The following is a 15771-nucleotide window of genomic DNA, read 5'->3' as shown; positions in this document are numbered from 1 at the left end:
GAACAAAAACGATCAATCTTGACCTAACTCCTCTGTTCCTGTTTAGAAACTATAGTGACACCGTTACGTTAGACCGCTCGCTCACAACTGACTATTTTTCCCTCGTTTGTGTGCACGCTGGTGACATGGGACGGGCGAGCCCATTTGCTCGGAGGAAAAGTAGGTATGTCAAATGGCTCTGAGCACTATGGGACTCAACTTCTGAGGTCATTAGTCCCCTAGAATTTAGAACCACTTAAACCTAACTAACCTAAGGACATCACACACATCCATGCCCGAGGCAGGATTCGAACCTGCGACCGTAGCGGTCTCGCGGTTCGAGACTGCAGCGCCTAGGTATGTCAACAACGTGTGTTGTGAGCGACAAGAGTAGATTCCATTGCATAATGTCTCCACAGCAGTGTTGCCATTATTTAAATATTGTCTCGAGTGTTGTTACATTTCTCCGGAAACCAAACTGAACTAAGAGGTCGGTTTTTACCAGTTTTTGCGTTCTCCTAAACATAGCTCGCATAAGTATTTTCAAGCGGGACTTAAGAAACCGATATTTCGGTAGTATTCACACCTCTCAGCCCTAGAACCACATGTATCACAAACCGACTGGAATGTTTGCCTTTATTGGATAATTTAAGAATGTACCATTAATATTAAAAAGTGTTAAACAATGATGCCTTCATTTCAGTTATTAAATGTGAGTCATAACAGCAATTCCAGAATGAGATTTTCACTCCGCAGCTAAGTGTGCGCTGATATGAAACTTCCTGGCAGATTAAAACTGTGTACCGGACCGAGACTCGAACTCGGGACCCTTGCCTTTCGCGGGCAAGTGCTCTACCAACTGAGCTACCCAAGCATGACGCCGGCCGGAGTGGCCGTGCCGTTCTAGGCGCTACAGTCTGGAGCCAAGCGACCGCTACGGTGGCAGGTTCGAATCCTGCCTCGGACATGGATATGTGTGATGTTCTTAGGTTAGTTAGGTTTAATTAGTTCTAAGTCCTAGGCGACTGATGACTTCGGAAGTTATGTCGCATAGTGCTCAGAGCCATTTGAACCAAGCATGACTCACGCCCCGTCCTCACACCTTTACTTCCGCCAGTACCTCGTCTCCTACCTTCCAAACTTTACAGAAGCTCTCCTGCGAACCTTGCAGGACTAGCACTCCTGAAAGAAAAGATATTGCGGAGACATGGCTTAGCCTGGGGGATGTTTCCAGAATGATATTTTCACTCTTTAGCGGAGTGTGCGCTGATATGAAACTTCCTGGCAGATTAAAACTTTGCAGGAGAGCTTCTGTAAAGTTTTGAAGGTAGGAGACGTGGTACTGGCGGAAGTAAAGCTGTGAGGACGGTGCGTGAGTCGTGTTTGGGTGGCTCAGTTGGTAGAGCACTTGCCCGTGAAAGGCAAAGGTCCCGAGTTCGAGTCTCGGTCCGGCACACAGTTTTAATCTGCCAGGAAGTTTCATAACAGTAATAGTCCACCCAGATAGCTGAGTGGTCAGCGTGATGCATTGCCGTCCTGCGGGCCCGGGTTTGATTCCCGGCTGGGTCGGGGATTTTCTCCGCTCCGGGACTGTGTTGTGTTGTCTTCGTCATCATTTCATCCCCATCCGGCGTGCAGGTCTCCCAATGTGGCGTCGAATGTAATACGACCTGCACCAAGGCGGCCGGACCTGCCCCGCAAGGAGCCTCCCGGCCAATGACGCCAAACGCTCATTTCCATTTCCGTAACAGTAATTCATCATACTCATCAGCAATAGCAGCGGCGGCGGCTTAACATTCAATGGTATGGTCCCATACATGTGAACAATATTCTAATATGGATCGCACGACTGTTCGCCAACCATCCTTTTTTAGACTGATAGCATAGCACCAGTACCCTACCACTGAACCGATGTCTAACACCTGCTTCACCTGCAACCGTGCCTTTGTGTTCGCCTTGTTTCACACCACTACAGCTTTCCTACTAATTGCTACTGGCCGCAGAAGTAGCGCACTGTGCGTTACCGGGCGGCTTGTTGTGACGTCAGCGTTCGGATCTGACGGCTCCGACGCGCCGGCGTGACGTTCACCCGCCGCTCGCGTGCCGGCGTTCCATTAATAACCTGCTGCGAACGACGCCCGCGCCTCATTAATCTCAATCTCCAGCCGATACGCAGATAACGCTAAATATTCATTAGACCATTGATATCCGCTTGTTTGGGACTGACGGCCGACTCTGGCGGGTCACGACGTGAATTAGTCTGGAAAAGCAATGCGTTTGCTGAAAGCATCCTATTAGCTGTCGATATCGTCTGTGGTGATTTCCTTACCCGGCGAGGTGGCGCAGCGGTTAGCACACTTGGCTCGCATTCGCGAGCATGACGGTTCAGTTCCACGTCCGACCATCCAGTTCTAGGTTCTCCTTGATTACCATAAATCCCTCTAGGCAAATGACGGGATGGTTCCTTTGGAAGGGCACAGCTGATTTCCTTCCCCGTCCTTGAATCACTCCGAGTTTGTGCTCTCTTCCTAATGACCTCAATGTCGACGGGACGTCAAAGCCTGATCTTCTTTCCTTTTTTACCGCATGTGTGGCTCATAAGACGTTGAAAGCACTCCACCGGAAACAGGAGACGGACATTCTGCCTGTCTCGGAAAATATTCGGAATGTGTGCCTATGAAGTTTTTGCTTGAAATGGGTCTTCCGGTCGTATTCCAGAATACTGGTCATTCCTACTGGGACAGCCTTTATATAGATATATGATATCCCACACTGAAAATCAAGATTTTTGTTGCCTTTGTAGGCAGTCTACAAATGGAACTGGCTGCCACGAACTAGGTTAACCATTCACTAACACAGACTATTAAAAGTGATGAGAATGTGGGCCGTAACGCATTGTTCTCGTGGCAGGAGCTAGTTTACCATTACCTTTCTCTAACATACGCATCAAAAGTAATACATCGGTGATGATGAATGAGGAACAATATTGCGATGTAACGGTAAGTTCGTGTTCTTATGATTTAGGAAATGATTGGGAATGCGCTTTCTCCTCTCAAATAGCATCCATCATTTGTGTCATTCATTCTCAAAGCACGAGACACTGAGAAGAAGCCCACACGTTAAACGAAACGTTGGACATCAGAGCGTTACACTACCCGTCCGAACATAACTGATAAAAGTTTCTCGCCTTCCCCTCCTCCATCTACCTGCTCCTCCCCCGCCACAGGGTCGTCGAGGATCACTACTGCACAACAATGCGTCAGCCACCCCTTTTATGGATGCTGCTGTGTAGAGGTTAGAATAACAGTAACATTTCTCGTTTCTTCCAGATGTTATGATCACATTCCAATGAATGCTGAACTCTTAGAGAGCAATGATGTTGGAAGCGTGTCATAAAATACGGTTCCAAAGGGCAGTACGAAAGCGATTCATTCTAGACCTTTGTCTGTTAGTAAATACATTTCCTGTTTCACTGATCCACAGTGAGCATATCCTCTACGATGTAGGAAATGTCATAAAAACAAAATTACATAATACATGTTTGCAAAAGGACGGTTCCGCTAATGCTCCTTCTGCGTATCCTAAATACCTCAGGAGCATAGAAAAATTTTAAAAAGTTGAAAGAAACTTCCAATTGAAAGACAACACCAAAGTTATTCATAAACACGAAAATGTGTATGCACTGAAGCATATAATACGCAGACGGATAAAAGATAGCAATACCAAAAAAATTGTTAACGTAGAGTAATGAAATTCGAAAATACGTTAGTCTAGGTAACATATTTAAGTGATAAAAATTGTGAAATTGTAGCATGATGCAAGCGCAAGCAAAGCTACTGCAAATGTGAAATAACGGTACATTAATAACCGGTGCAACCGCCACAATGTTGAATGCAAGCATACAAACGTGCATGCATTGTGCTGAACAGGTGCCGGATGCCAGTTTATGGTTTGGAGTTCCGTGCCTGTTGCACTTGATCGGTAAACACAGGGAGACGGTTACTGTTGTTTGTGGATGACGCTGGAGATGTCGTCGTATGAGCGAGATCTGTCGACACTCCGTAAAGCATGTTTGGTTGCAATGAAATGATCGTGTGGCACTGATGGCAGGGAGGCCTCGTCTGGGGTAGTACGGCCGCCGGGTTGCAAGTCTTAATTCAGGTGACGCGACTTGCGTGTTGGTGATGATGATGATGATGGAATGATGGTGAGGACAACACAGCACCCAGTCCACGAGTGGAGAAACTCTCCAATCCGGCAGGGAATCGAACCCGGGCCCGTTGCATGGTAGGCAAGCACGTTACCACTGAGCTGGGCAGGTGGACCATGTTTAGTTACAACAGCGGTATGCGGGCGAGCGTTACCCTTTTGGAAAACACTTACTGCAATTCTGTTCATGAACAGCAGCAACAACAGGTTAAAGAACAAGATTAATGAATAAACTTGTAGTCATGTGCGTGGGTTAACCACGAGAGCGCTCCTCCTGTCATACGAAGTCGTACCCCAGACCGTAACTTCAGGTGTAGGTCCAGCGTGCATAGCACGCAGACCGGTTGTTTACAGACGCTCAGCTGGCCTCCTTCTAACGAAAGCACAGCCATCACTGTCACCTAGGCAGGAACAGATTTCATCATTAAACACAACAGACCTCCACCCTGCCCTCCAATGAGATCTCGCTTGACACCACGGAAGTCGCAAGTGGCGGTGGTTCGGGGTCAGTGGAAAGCACGCTATAGGTCTTCTGGCTCGGAGCTGTCCTTGAAGTAACCGTTTTGTAACAGTTCTTTGTGTCACTGTGGCGCCGACTGCTGCTGCACATGCAGAATGATGCACCAGAGCCATACGCCAAAGGTGATGGTCTTCCGTCTCGGTAATGCCACATGGCCGTTCGGAGCCTGGTCGTCCTACGACCGCACATCCCTGTGACCACCGCTACCATAAAACATGTACAGAGACTGTATTCCTGACAAGTCTTTCTGCAGTATCCCAGCCCTATTACAGGACATCATTCAAACTGAGTGAGGTTGATAATGACGTCTTTGTCTCCTTAAAGGCATTCTCGACTAACATCAACTCACCAACACCAGTCTCAAAGGTAGCTAACGCTCACGACCGTTGTGTGTATATTTAAGGGAAACCTGATTTTCATCCCCATAGTGCCACTCTTATACTACTGGCGTGAATAGACATCATCTTTCAGTTGTAGAAACAGACCTATCAAATTTCGTTACGTCGCTCAATTCTTCTTGGTGATGCGACTTTTCCCGTCAGTGTGTTATTCTTCAGCTATTGCATCCCCGCATAACCAAACAGAATGAGGTTTACCACACGTAGTCAAACAGATGACGTTATTTCACTGAAGATGTGCAGAAGCCATGACTTCTGTGAAACTCACGTAGTTTGGTATTATTAATAATATACACTTCAGATGGTTCTACCAAAACATACGCAAGTGAAATAGAAGCTGTTAGTCACTGATAAATCCCTTACGTTCTCTCAAACTGCAGCTTATTACCAACTACACTTTATATAGTTTCTGACAAGTTATTGAAATGTGTGTTTCTGGGTCAAAGTTAGTGACTTTAAATCTATTTGTATGTTTTTCTAATTTCCCGTACTTATTTCATGAACTGAATTATTGACTTGAAAAAGATATACACTATTTATGACAACTTTCATTAATGAATAAATATATTGGTAAGTAGTAGTCCATATAGCCATCTTGTTGAACCGGCTTGTGCAGGATGTTCATAAATTCACAAAGAAACAGTGTTACATACTTTTGCTGTCACAAAAAATTTTGAGTCGCTTTTTATTTTGACAATTTAAACTAAGAAACGGTCCCGCAAGACACTATGGAATGAAAGTAAAAGACATTTGCTAGTCTCTTTGTTTTAATATAACGATCTCTGATAAAATCTGCATTGGAAATAAATTTTTTACGTGCTTCGGCGTATGGTCCGCTAAACAGCATTTTTTATCCTGTTGTGTCCCAAGAATTTTCCACTGTCATATAACATGTAGCCGGTCACGATCCTATTGGGAACTAATTAGGCCTAATGTTCCACAAGGTTCCCTTTTAGGGCCTTTACTTTTTATTTTGTGTATTAATATCATTACGCCGGTAACATTTGCAGATACTACGTCTCTCCTTTTCTTTTCCTCATATGGTCCAAATATATTACTACAGTAAGGAATGGTTCCATTGAAAACTAATCACCACACTTTATAAGACGTTTATCCCACAAGGATATCAGATGAACAGTTCCTATTTCGTAGAACGGGGTCGGCCACTAATGGATGCACAACCGCTATTCTTCTCTCACTTCCTCTTCCGACTTAAACCATATGTCTTTCTTGACGTAGTCAAAGATATGAAACACGGTGAGGAATCCGGACTGTTTGGAGGATGGTGGAATGTTTCCCAACCAAGCTGATGAAACGTAGCCTCCGTCCGATCTGGAATGTAGGAGCGGGCTTTATCGTGCAGCACGATGGCCCCATCCGACGGTATCCCTTGGCATTTTGACTTCATGGCACGTCGTAGTTTCTGCAAAATGTCTTCATAGCGCTGCGAATTGATTGTGGGTCCACGCTCGAGAAGGTCGACGAGCAGAGGGTCCCTCCAGTCAAAGAAGTAGGTGATCATAATCTTAGGTGGTGCTGTTGTTGTTGTGGTCTTCAGTCCAGGGACTGGTTTGATGCAGCTCTCCATGCTACTCTATCCTGTGCAAACTCCTTCATCTCCCAGTACTTACTGCAACCTACATCCTTCTGAATCTGTTTAGTGTATTCATCTCTTGGTCTCCCTCTATGATTTTTACCCTCCACGCTGCCCTCCAACATTAAATCGGTGATCCCTTGATGCCTCAGAATATATCCTATCAAGCGATTACCTCTTCTAGTCAACTGGTGCCACAAATTTCTCTTCTCCCCAATTCTATGCAGTACCTCCTCATTGGTTATGTGATCTACCCATCGAATCTTCAGCATTCTTCTGTAGCACCACATTTCGAAAGCTTCTATTCTCTTCTTGTCCAAACTATTTATCGTCCACGTTTCACTTCCATACAAATACTTTCAGAAACGACATCCTGACACTTAAATCTACACTCGATGCTAACTAATTTCTCTTCTTCAGAAACGATTTCCTTGCCATGGCCAGTCTACATTTTATATCCTCTCTACATCGACCATCCTCAGTTATTTTGCTCCCCAAATAGGAAAACTCCTTTACTACTTTAAGTGTCTCATTTCCTAATCTAATTCCCTCAGCATCACCCGACTTAATTTGACAACATTCCATTATCCTCGTTTTGCTTTTGTTGTTCATCTTTATATCCTCCTTTCAAGACACTGTCCATTCCGTTCAGCTGCTCTTCCTGGTCCTTTGCTGTCTCTGATAGAATTACAATGTCATCGGCGAACCTCAAATTTCTTATTTCTTCTCCATGGATTTTAATTCCTACTCCGAATTTTTCTTTTGTTTCCTTCACTGCTTGCTCAATATAGAGATTGAACAACATCGGGGATAGGCTACAACCCTGTCTCACTCCTTTCCCAACCACTGCTTCCCTTTCATGCCCCTCGACTATTATAACTGCCATCTGGTTTCTGTACAAATTTAAATAGTTTTTCGCTCCCTGTATTTTACCCCCGTCACCTTCAGAATTTGAAAGGTGCTTTCATTTCAAAATTTAGAAATTTCGGATGTCCGTTAAAATTCTACTGATTGCTCTTTCTAAAATTATAGTTCATTTACTATTAGTACAATAATATTTGGACCATCTGAAAAAGAAAAGAAAACACGTACTATCTGCAAATATTACTGACGTAATTTCATTAATATACAAAATTCTAAGCTGAAATTATGTGGAACGTATCACATGTAATTAGTTCTTCGTAGTATGATGACTGACCAAATGTTTCTCCTCCTACTGCTCTCTAGGTCAGCCAGATCTCTGAACAGATTTGTTGGGTGACGAAAAAATTGCGCATCCAGCAACTTACTAGTATACTGCAGTGGCTGCAATATGATCAGAAGATAGTTTCTCCGCCACCGAAACCGGCATATCAATGCAGTAGTTGTGGTTTTGGCGAGTCAGTCGTCGTTTCTGATATAGAAAGGGTGCCGTAAAATTATGAAAGTCGACCAGACCCGTCAGCAATGTGTGGAGAAGGAAGAGAGTTCCAGACAAATGGCAGGCTTAGCACGTCGAGTACGTACCTCCGGCGGGCACCCGCATATGGGTTACCCTTGAACGAACGCTGGATGCATCACTGCCCGCAGCCGTCGGCGGTAATCCTAGCGGGCCTCGGACTGCGGGCTCCAGATATCGGAGCGGCACCTCCAGTAGCGAAACGGCGCCAGCAATTGCCGCGATCCGGCCGTCCTCCTCGGGCCCTAACCGCCGGTGTGGCTGCGAAACAACCTGCCGCCGGGCCGCTCCCAGCGCCAGCACCACTTACGCACCAAAAGGAAGACGCCGACGGCGAAATAATGAGGCAGTTATCACTGGCGCACCGGCTGATTTTCTCTGCCAGTCCTCGCCCCTGGGCCGAGATCGCGCTGGACGTCTGCCAGACGGGTGCCCACCGCCTCTGCTCAGCTCCGGTGACGCCATATATTCCCCACGTCCGTGCCAGTCGCTGGGACTTCTAGGTTCGAAAAACTTCATCTCTGCTCCTTCTTTTCTAACCGTCGTCTCGTGATCTGCATAGGATCTACCTGAAACAGCTTTAATTCGACCCCTACCTAATAACAGCATCTGCCGATGTCAATCACGGTGTCCGACAAGGCTGCCCTGTACCCTACCCTTTTCAATGTGTAAATTGACGATATTCTTCAGCGCCTGATTTTATTGATACATTAAGAAGTCTTTTTCTTCTGCAGCTGCTAACTAGGGTTGCATGGATGTGCTGCATCATCTGCTGTCCCATCTCTTGGGTGGTTGTCCAGGTGGTCGTTTCCATTGTGGTCGTTCATGTTTACAAATTTTAGTTAGTCTTGAAGTGTCCATCCTTTCAACATGTGCCAATTTCTTTTTCTCATCTTCATCCAATTATTAATATTTTGTATTCCACATTGTTCCCATACCGACACATGGTTACTCCTTGTGTGAGGGTACTGGTGTGTAGTATCTGTAAGTGGTTGTTCTTTGGAGGGCGACAATGCCCGTGGCGCAGAGAGTCGCAAGCAGAGGCAGTTGTTGAGGGGCTGTGGAAGGTGGAGGCTGCGTCAGCCAAACGCGGTTGCTTAGCGAAGGATTTATCTCTATGTTTAATAGTAGTGGCACACAGTTTGAATAATAGTGTTTATGTTTGTGCAGTGTGATAAAGGAAATAAATTAAATTTTAACAGTTCTTAATGCGTCTCCATCAGTCAGTACCACAACATTGCATTTAACAACGAAGTCTCGATATACACGGTCAACTACAACAAGAGGATTGTAACATAATAATCATTCATTAACCCATATAATCTCCAAGGAGACGGGAGCTTGTACTTGGTTCAGTACCTTCATCATTCTGTTCCAACTTTTCCGTTTCTGCTCTAGTTACTGCTGCATATATCGAACCAGGACGCACCGTTTTTTATGTATGTTTGTTCACCCATCGGTTGTCATAAAAAAAATTTTCTCGATACAGTATTTTGCAGGCATCCGGCTACCCTTACTGCCTTTGTCATTTGATTTTTCACTCCAATAGTAAAGACTTTACAGCTGGTGATAATAGTCCCTAGGTAATAAAAGCTCATCACTTGTTCAGTTGACATAATGTCTTCCTCTAATTTACATTGTACACGTTCTTTTGATCTTACCGTACTCGTAGTTTTTTTTATATGAGATTTTCGTGTTATTGCTTAGCTGTTTCATTAAACTGGTGAAGTAACCTTTGCAAATTATCATCATTATTTTCTATCAGTACACACCATCATCAGCATAACATATAATATTTACCACTTTATTTCCCATTGATCAGAAGTTTTAATTTTAATTTTATATCGATACTATTTGCTGCGATCGGATTATAACAGGAGAATCTGTAGAAGATGTGCAAATTTCAGTCTATGAAAGACACTACGGATCTTTCCCAAAAAAAATATTTCATACTTTAGTATAGCAACATGCTGCAAAGGCATAGTGTGTATATTTATACTGGACACAATGTTACATGTGGAAGCAAAAAAAGGGGAAGAGGGAGGAGTGATGCTAGAAAACTATAGATATATGAAGGCGTTTTCAAAATTAAAGGAATGAAATTATTAAGAACGTTTACAAGAAGCAGAACCTTTAAAATCTGGCCCATATTTACGATTTTTTTATACTAGTGAATTATATCCCCTGATAGAAGAAATGGTTCAAATGGTTCTGAGCACTATGGGACTTGACAGCTATGGTCATCAGTCCCCTAGAACTTAGAACTACTTAAACCTAACTAACCAAAGGACATCACACAACACCCAGTCATCACGAGGCAGAGAAAATCCCTGGCCCCGCCGGGAATCGAACCCGGGAACCCGGGCGCGGGAAGTGAGAACGCTACCGCACGACCACGAGCTGCAGACTTTGATAGAAGATCATCGCACTGACTACCTAAGACATTCACGGCTTTGCAGAGAGATGAATGTCTAATTCATATTAGACGAAATCAGTGTGTTGGTTTCCTCCTACCCACGGCTCCTCCCATTTCTATAATTAAAATAGTTAGTGTGCCACTGTGAGATGGTGCTATTCATAGGTATTTATTCAAAGGAAGGTGGATTAAATTTGTGAAGTTAGTTAATAGATATCATTATTTTCTTTTATATTTGGATATTGCTTCCTTAAGGCTTAGTACATTAGTGGCAGCGGGGTCAGTTTTATTTTGCTCGTTAAGTGTTTCCATCTTTGTAGAACGATGTTTTGATTACGGATTACGGGATTCCCTCTCTCCTCTGTATTTTAACCTTCATGAAATCAGTACTACTGCAGCCTTAGATCCAAAAAGTAATGGTGAATTTACGTTTTGTCTGCCGTCACTAACACTACCGGAAGTCGTTCTAATTACTTGAATTGCAGCAGTTGGACATATTTTGGTTCAAATGGCTCTGGGCACTATGGGACTCAACTGCTGAGGTCATTAGTCCCCTAGAACTTAGAACTAGTTAAACCTAACTAACCTAAGGACATCACAAACATTCATGCCCGAGACAGGATTCGAACCTGCGACCGTAGCGGTCTTGCGGTTCCAGACCGCAGCGCCTTTAACCGCACGGCCACTTCGGGCGGCGGACATATTTTCATTGTTTCCGTCATTGTTTCCGAGCTAGTATCAACAAGTGCGACACGCATCTCGTTCTTCGTACGCAGATCTTTGCTGGTACATGTAGTATCTTTTTGGAGAGTGTATGAGAAGATAGGCATAGCAGAGTATCTTAAATTGGTGATATCATGTTATCGCATTTCCTCGAGAATATCTTCAGATGAAATCTAATCTGGGGTGTCTGAGCGTACTAAATAAGCATCTCCTTAATGTTGAAACCGTTTATCCTTTAATACACGGTCTTGAGTTCAGCTCACTTTGTATGTGTCGCATATCACCTTGTTATATATTAATATTTCGCAGCAGTAGAAATTTTAAATAATTTTTTCCTACCATTGAAAGTAGCTGGGGAAGAAGCTGAGCGTTCCATATGTGTGAAAACAATAAAAAAATTACTATAAGATTTTTTAAAATGATTCCGTAATGGTTCGAAGTGGCACACAGAGACAATGCAAAATAACAATTTTCTGAATAAAAGTCCGTTTCTGTATTTCGGATTTTAGATTTCTTTTTGCCATTAGTATTTGGGAGCGAGAGCTCCATCAACAGGGTTTTCAGCATTCACATGAGGCATTCCTTGTCGACCTGGTGAAGCACGACATGCAACTGATGCTTCAGCTCAAGGCGGAAAGCCTGGTGTGAATTTTGAGAATGCCTATGATGTCCCTTCACTCCAAAATACGTAACAGAAATAAAAGTACAGAGAGCCGATGGACATTTATTCATAAAACAAGTTTCAGAAACACGTGGTAACATACAGTCATATTTCGACCAAGTTTTTAGTAATTATCAGTCAGGTTCTGCACTTGGAAAATATTTGAAGGAGACAAAGTGCATTTTTATCATTAAAATAAATTGCATAAATTAAAATAAATTAAATTTTCACACATTTCGGTGTATCATTTAGATAAATGTTTCATGTCAGAACTCATGGTCGTTACTTGCGGTGAGCAGTTGTACTCCGTCGCCTGACTGAAATAGCCACCGTTTTCATTATAGGTCCCGTCAGGCCTGTTCATTAATACACGCCACGTTAGATTACCTACCACGTGACGGACAGCAAAAATTGCATGTACCGTGTTGATTTATGGCACCTCCAATTAACTGGGTTTCCGAGCGGTTGCTTGGTGTGTTTGTATGTGTGTGTGTGTGTGTGTGTGTGTGTGTGTGTGTGTGTCTGCGAGAGAGAGAAGACAGAGAGGGGGGCGGGGAAGGGGGAAGAAGAGGGCGAGCGGTGGTTTGTGGGAGCTGAGCAGATGATTTTGCTGAAACCTTATACGCATCACCAAAAGTTGCTCCTAAACCAGTCAGACGTGATGTCGACGAGATAGCAACAAGACCTGGAAGCCATCCTGCACCGCAGGAGTTTCGCACGACGTCCGTATCCAGAGAGCGTTGCGCGAAAATAGAGGAAAGAGAGTGAGGGTGCCATTCATCTTAGTCCGGCGGTAATTGCCAGTGCTTAAGCAAATTAATGTTGCACGCCTTTTTGTGCTACAGTTTACGGGGCAGTGGCGTTTCGGAGAACGGCGCGGGTGTCATATTAAATCAGGATCAATTACTGCAGCGGCGACCGCAGTGCGCGAGGCACTGACGTCGACGCGCCGTGGCAGCCGGATTGCAGATGGCTGTCACTGATAGCCCGGCACCTCGCCGTTGCCTTCCACAATATGCCACGCACCCAACTCACGAGTCCGGGAATGTACGGAGTAGATTAGCGTGCGAAATATGCTAACAAGTCAGCGGCCTTCGTGGAAAGACAGCAGGTTTCATATACTACATTTTGAGAGTCGAGAGGTACGGTCGCGCCGAAAAACAAGCGACAGGTACAAGAACTGCAGCGCTAAACCATGCTTTATTTTTCGTGACGATGTCTAAAGTGGAAACTAGCACCAGTAATTGGATACTGGGAAACGGATCACAAGTATTCGTATAAACGCCAACACAATATATTTAGAATATTCTGTGCAGACGTTCTGCACAGATTGAAAGTATTAAGAGCGGACTCAAGTAATAACCCAGGTCCGTAGAAACCATGTTTATTTACATGCAGTTTGTTTCAGTTATTTAAGCAACTTCAAATTACGGTTCATTGCTGTATCTGCTTTGACAAAAATTCCATACCATTAAATGTACAGTTTGAGGAGAGCATTATATTCATACCTACAACACTAGAGGAAAAGCATACCTTTATTACCATTTACTAAAGCTGTCAGTGGCTCAGGAAGGAGGTGAAATACAGCAACAAAACATTTCTAGTCACTTGACCAGTTAATAACATGTCTGAAAGATAGCAAAGCAATTTTTAAATCTATCATAAAATCATTTCTTCTGGACAATTCGTTCTATTCCCTAATGAATTCATATTTAGAAACAGGTGGCCTGGTCTGAGGTTGGAGTTGATAACTGAAGCACGAATGATAAAAATTGAGACATGTTCATAGGATTTGTCGATCTGGAACAAGTATTCGACAGTGTAAAATGGTGCAAAATGTTCGAAATTCTGTGAAAAACAGAGGTAAGCTATAGGGAAATGCGGGATATATGCAATATTTACAAGAACTAAGGTGGAACAATAAAAGTGGAAGACGAAAAAAGAAGTGTTTGGATTGAAAATGGTATAAGACAGGGCTGTAGTCTTTTGTCCTTACTGTTCCATCTACACATCAACGAAGCAATGACGGAAGCAAAAAAATAAAAAATAAAAAACAAAGTTCAAGAGTGGGATTGCAATTGAAGGTGAAAGGATGTCAGTGATGAGATTCGCTGATAACATTGCTATCCTCCGTCAAAGCGAAGAAGAATTAAGGGATTTGTTGAGTGGAATAGCCAGTCTGTAACGTTTCGCATACGTAAACGTAGGCGAGCTAATCGGCCGCCTAGAAATGGTACAATGCAAGGTGAATTTGTTTGCGAAGCTCTGCAGCCCCAGCGTGGAGAGCGCTTCGTGGCCGGGCTGGTCAGGTGCAAGGGCGTCAGCAAAGGACGGGATGTGGAGAAAACCCTCTTGTCGGGAATTTGGACGACCCGTCGATCTCTTAAGAGGACCGGCTATGCTGCCACAAAGGTGGGCTTTGAGAGAAACTGTAGGACTGCTTCTTACACCTGAGAGTCTATAATAATGTACAGTCAAATATTATTTCAGATCTGTATACAGCGGCGATCCCAGTGACACAACAGTTATTCCAATATCTTTAAAACAACAAAAGTTAATAATTTACTGTGACAAAATATTTTTACAATAAACCTCTCAATTAACAACTTTTAATCGCTTCGGAAAGTAGCATTGCACTAAAGCTATCATTCCTGAGAGCTAGGTATCGGTATTTATTTTATTTATTGATTTACGACGTCTGTTACATCTTTCTCATTGTGCAAATGTTTGTCAGTACATCGCATATGCCACAATTACACATCAAATGAATATCCAGCAAAAATACCTCATATTTTGTGTATTTATTTAATGAACAGGTTGCTTTTTTGCCAGTAATTTCATTTAAATGTTGGGTGGAAATGCTATTAAAAACTGTACTAATTTAAATGTAGTGAAATGCTCACATTATCTGACACCACAATTCGAAAGAGAACGAAAAGACACATCTGTCGAGAAGGCATAAATAATTATTTAAATAACATTTAACGACAATTCGTTGTCACTTAATGTGAGCGCACTTATAAGGGATACTGATATATTTACTCATGGAGAAACCTTTATTTATAATCACTGTAAATTATATGAGTGTGACACAAAGTTAATAACATTTCTTTATTTACATACGTTTTCATATGTTTGTTTACTCCAGGAAGGGGTCAAGATGAGTCAAATCATGTCTAGAACGATTTGTTTGTGATGGAAATGGCCTTCAGCCAATGGAAAAGCAGACAGTAGTAGAACACTGTGGGAACCAAGTGGAGACAGGGAGCGATTAGGGACTTGGATGTTCGTTCTGGAAGGATGGAAGCCTACCTGTAGCACCATATTGTTTTTGGTGGAGTGGGTGATTGATTCTGTGTGGTGAGCGCTCGCTGCCATACTTTAACTTGTGAAGGGACTTTATATTTTGAGAAATTTGAATGTTCTCCAGACTAGGACTCTAAGCTTTGCCACTTGATTTACGGAACTCAGAACAGACAGGGTATGAGTTACCATTCTTCGTAGCAAGCACTATTCTTTGTAGCAATTTGTGAATCATCAACAACTATGAACTGTTTTGAGCTGATGCATTGTGATCATGAAATGGACTTCATTTTCGCATATCATTGACAACAACTTAGTTTCTGTATTTTGCTACCATTCTCGTAACGCTCTCAACGTAGCTTCACTGCATTTTAGAAGAGTATTTCCTTCTGTCTATGTGAATTACAGACATTAGGATAGAACCATTGTTATTAAATTATTCATTTAACCTTTATTTTGTATTTCTGTATATTTTATTAACATGCAATTCTGGCAATGGATAGAGTATTTGACTGCAGGAACACAGCAAT

At 43.1% G+C, this 15771-nt stretch overlaps 1 protein-coding gene and 1 non-coding gene across 2 annotated transcripts in view; both read left to right on the top strand.

The window, feature by feature from the left end:
* Window positions 1–15771, top strand: part of LOC126262610 (ADAMTS-like protein 4) — a 775764-nt gene that overhangs the window by 508641 nt on the left and 251352 nt on the right. The window lies entirely within an intron of this gene.
* Trnas-uga (transfer RNA serine (anticodon UGA)) lies at window positions 1361–1435 on the top strand. The gene has a single exon. It is a non-coding gene; the product is annotated as a tRNA-Ser (tRNA).

The sequence above is a fragment of the Schistocerca nitens genome, chromosome 6 (genome assembly GCF_023898315.1).
Source record: "Schistocerca nitens isolate TAMUIC-IGC-003100 chromosome 6, iqSchNite1.1, whole genome shotgun sequence".
NCBI lineage: Eukaryota > Metazoa > Arthropoda > Insecta > Orthoptera > Acrididae > Schistocerca > Schistocerca nitens.
Note: the sequence above shows the minus strand (reverse complement) of the source record. Positions and strands in the feature narration are given on the sequence as shown.